Here is a 4,510-nt window from a genome sequence, read left to right as displayed (position 1 = left end):
TCAATCCCGAATATTCATTGGAAGGACTGATGCTGAAACTGAAGCTCCAATAGTTTGGCCACCTGATGCAAAGAGCCAATTCATTAGAAAAGACCCTGATGCTGGGAAAGTTTGAAGGCAAGAGGAGAGGGGACGACAGAGGATGAGATGGTTGGATGGTATCACCTACTCAATGGACATGAGATCAAGCAAACTCCAGGAGATGATGAAGGACAAGGAAGCCTGGTGTGCTGCAATCCATGGGGTTGCAAAGAGTCGGACACGACTGAGCGACTGAACAATAAGAACATGCCATGCACTGGGTAAGAACAGCTAAGCCTGTTGCATGTAGCATCTCATTTATTTATTAAAGTTTTATTTTCTTTATTTTTTTTGGCTGTGCGGGGTCTTCATTGTGTCGCGTGGGCTCTTTGTTGCAGTGCACAGGCTTCCTCGAGTTGCTCGCAGGCTCAGTAGTTGCAACGTGGGAGCTTCTCTAATTGCCCTGCAGGATGTGAGATGTTAGTTCCCTAACCGGCGATCAAACCTACACCCTCTGCACTGAAAGATGAATTCTTAACCACTGGACCACCAGGGTTCACCCCTAGCATCTCATTTAAATTTCACCTCAGTCCAGAAGGTAGGCACTCTTACCGCCATGCCCGCTTTACAGATGCAGAAGCTGAGAAGTAAAGGAACTAAGTTCAGCTAGCACAGAAGTAACAGAGCCAGGTCTCAAACTCAGGCCTGGCTGACACTGAGACATGGGATGCCAGTGCCTCTGTCCTCCTGCCTGCCAGTCCCGCTAGGCTCCCCAGCACGGCCCCCACCCTGCGCCCCATCCTAGGAGCACGCCTCCCCCCACCGTCCCCTTCCTGGGCTCATACCATGAAAGCCCCATGCAGAGCCTTCGACTCTAGAGGGATATATATTATCTAAATTTGATAAGACAACTTAATTTCACTCCGTGTCTGTTACCGGCGATAAAACCAGAAGACTTTTATGACCCAGCGTCCTCGGCAAGATTGTCAGGAACTTATTATACAAGGTCTAACTGGATTTCTCCCTGCAGATGGCTGGGAGCCACGGGCTGGAACGCAGTTCGGCATCACATTTGGGGGAATAAATGCAAAATGCCTGTTCCAGAGGCTTAGATAAGGCAGCAGGCCTCTGAGCTCCCCAAGAATCGGATCTGCCTTTCCCAGGCCCTGAAGGGTGATTCGGGGAGGATTTACTTAAACGCTGTTGGCGGAGGACAAGATGATGGGTTTTCTCTCCCCCTCACCCCTTGATCCTTCTCACCCAGGGAGGTGGAGGTGCCTGAGACTTGGGGTTCAGAAAAGAGGTTCCTGGAAGGTGAGAAGTTCAGGGCAAAGATGGGGTATGGAAGGAGGGGCATGAGTGGGTGATGGAGGGTGAGACCAGAGATGTGAGGATTGTGTGCAGTAATAGAGGGTAAAGGAAGAGCCAAAGGAGGGGGAACTAGGTGCGTCTTACCTTGCTGCCCGAGGATGCCCCCAAGACTTCTTCCTTACTGCCCTGAGACGCCTGTCTCCTTCCCCAGCCAACCCCTAGGGCTAGTGTGGACCCTCACACACAGGGCTCCTAAAACAGGCGATGTCCCTCAGATGCGGGGTTCACATATTTGGGCTCACAGATGACCCAATATATTCTTTTTTTTCCTGGCATCAGCTGAGCCGTTTGCATGATCGGCACTGCCCGGAGTAGCCTCCACAGACCATCGTGAGAAAAAGCCATCATCTGCCGATACCCCAATATTTTTTAAGGTTCACTGTCAGCAAACCCCACATTCGGAGCTCACCTCAAAATCTGATAGCTGCTAGGCTCGGGCTCACAGACAGACCTAGGAGTCAGCTCAGTCTTAACACCCAGTGCAGATCTATAGCCTCCTAAACCAAGATCAGCCCCAAGCTGCGAGTTAAACTCCCCAGACTGACACCCCTCCAGGGGTGGGCTTCTATGGGTATTTGGCACAACCCCAGATGCAGACACCTTCTTGAACTAGACTAACCCTTAGCTTGAGCATCCCCAGCCTTGGGCTGCCCCCAGAACCCGAAGGGTCACCCTCAGATCCAGGCATCCTCCCCCAAAGAACCTCGGACCAAGCCTGAGGTCACTGCAGGCTCGGGCTCTCCCAGGACCCACCCAGGGGCAATGAAACTGTTCACTGGCGAGGACCGAGGAAGCAATGGCCTGGGAAGCTTCAGGTCTGCCCTCACCCTTTCTCCCAGGCCAGGAAGGCAGCGAGCTATTTTCATCTGTCACCCAGCTCCTGATGCCTCATTTATCTCCCTTTCAATGGACTCGGGACTCACTTAAGGGAAGGCTTGTCTCATCTTTTCACCCCTTTGTTGCTTCCTCTTCCATCTAGAGCCCTCCATCCTAGCTGGGCCTTTCCCCCTCCAGGTTTTAGAGAGGAGAGGGTAACATTTATTGCGCATCTTCTGTGTACCATGAGTGTGGTCTCATGGAACTCTCACCGTAACTGTTCTTTTTAAAACAATTATTGGTTTTTATTTCCGGCTGTCCTGGGTCCTCATTGCTGCGTGGGTTTTTCTCCAGCTGCAGTGCTCAGGCTTCTCACTGCGGTGACCTCTCTTGTGGCAGAGCATGGGCCCTGGGGTGCTTGCACTTCAGTAGTTGCTGCACGTGGGCTCAATAGTTGTGGCTCCCAGGCTCTGGAGCAGACTCAAAAGTTGGGGTGCACAGGCTTAGTTGCTCTGAGGCTTGTGGGATCTTCCCGGATCGGGGATCAAACTTGTGTCTCCCGCCTTGGCAGGCAGATTTGCTACCACTGAGCCACCAGGGAAGGCCGTTACCATAATCTTTTGAACTAGATTTTTATTACATCCATTTTTGGATAAAGAAACAGAGGCACAGAGAGGTTAAGTCACTTGTCCAAAGCCACACAGCCCTGAAGTGTGGGCATTTTGTCTCTGCCAAGGTCCTGGCCCAGAACTTGTACGGGCTTGGGCGTGCCCTTGGGTGGTGGGGCTCCCGGGGGTGCTGTGGCCTTTGGAGAAGGCACAGTGGGAAGGCTGCTGTTGTTGCTGAGCCGAAGTTTGTATTGTTTCCATATTGGCAAAACGCATTATTTCCAGTAGACAGGAGGATGGGGGGAACAGGGGAGTGGAGGACACTGCAGTGAGATCAAGGACACCGGTTGCCAGGGCCAGTAGCCATGGGGGTGGCGGGGGCAGGAGCTGGCCTTTGCCAGAGACAGTGATGAATGGGTCGGGTCCCAGCGGCAAGGTGCTGAAGGGCAGAGACCCAGTTCCTGCGTGTGTGTGTGTGTGTGTCGGGGGTCAGAAATCACTGCCCCCCTGGGACTACCCCATCTTGAGTGAAGACCCGAGAGTCCATGGGACCTCTGGGAGACTCATAACCCCTGTCAGGCCCGACAGGATGCAGAAGGCAGGCTGGACCCCCGTCTGTGCCCCCAGCTCTGCAGTTTCCTGCGGGACCCAGTGGGGTTTGAGGCTTGAACCAGGATCTAGGGCTGAATGAGAGAGAGCCTGGCGGCACTGGGGAGCATGTCACTGTTGGAACCAGGCGGTATCCCTTCCCAGCTGGGTGACCTGGAGCAAATCATTTCACCCCTCTGAGCCTCAGTTACAAGTAAACAGGTGCAGTGAGGCTGATCTGCGGGGTGGTGAGGGTTGGAAGGTACACGCTAAGTGCTTGTTCAGGAAATGGTGCTTTATATTATAAAGGGGTTACCATGCCAGCACTCTAAATGGCTGGCCCTGAAAATTGCCTCTAAGGGGAATAGGGATGGAACCCAAATCCCTCAGCTGAGAGTGGCTTTTTTTTTTTTTTTTAAGAGAAACAAATAATATAATCCTCAAAGGATTTTCCCTCTTGGCTCTAAAAAATAAATAAATAAAACAACTAATATCTTCATTTCCATCCTCCCTTTTAAGCTAATTTGTGGAAAATTAAAACGGGGAACTCACGGTGGCTGGCATTTTAATTGGATCTTGACTGGCGTCCTCACTAGGATTCCCTGATTAGTGTCTTCAGTTAAATCCTCTGCTCCTTTTAGCTGATTTTCTACCCTGGGCAGGGCCTGGGATAGGCAGGGCTGCCCAGGGCCCAAGTGACTTCCCATGCCAAGAAGAGTGCTTCAAACTGGTACACCAGATGCCCCAGGGGCTTCGGGGACAGAGTGACCCAGGTTGAAATTTTGGCTCTGTTACCTGATTGGGGGGTGGGATCTGTGCCAAGGATTTGCAGCAGGCATGTGTCCTCATCTGGAACTGGGACACAACTGAATGAATTTACCTGGCACACACAGACGTGCAGCACATGGTATCTCCTTCTTCAGTCCACCTCCAAGAGAGTTTGGGAGGGGGGCTTTCACAGGGTGGGAAGAATGGCCAGCCCTACCCTGCCCATATGGCTCAAGGGCAGAGCTCTTTCCTGCATCCATCAGCCTTGCAGTTTCTGGTTAAAAAGACAGTTCAGGGACTTCCCTGGCGGTCCAGTGGTTAAGAATCTGCCTGCCAAT

The 4,510-nt window shown here is 52.2% G+C and overlaps 1 non-coding gene across 1 annotated transcript; it reads right to left on the bottom strand.

The window, feature by feature from the left end:
* Positions 1 to 1,658: 1,658 nt before the first annotated feature.
* LOC120869661 lies at positions 1,659 to 1,745 on the bottom strand. Its single transcript, XR_005722625.1, has one exon. It is a non-coding gene; the product is annotated as a small nucleolar RNA SNORD35 (small nucleolar RNA).
* Between the last annotated feature and the right edge of the window lie 2,765 nt (positions 1,746 to 4,510).

Source organism: Oryx dammah, unplaced genomic scaffold (genome assembly GCF_014754425.2).
Source record: "Oryx dammah isolate SB20612 unplaced genomic scaffold, SCBI_Odam_1.1 HiC_scaffold_10, whole genome shotgun sequence".
NCBI lineage: Eukaryota > Metazoa > Chordata > Mammalia > Artiodactyla > Bovidae > Oryx > Oryx dammah.
The sequence above is the reverse complement of the archived record's forward strand: the minus strand, read 5'-3'. Positions and strand labels throughout refer to the sequence as shown.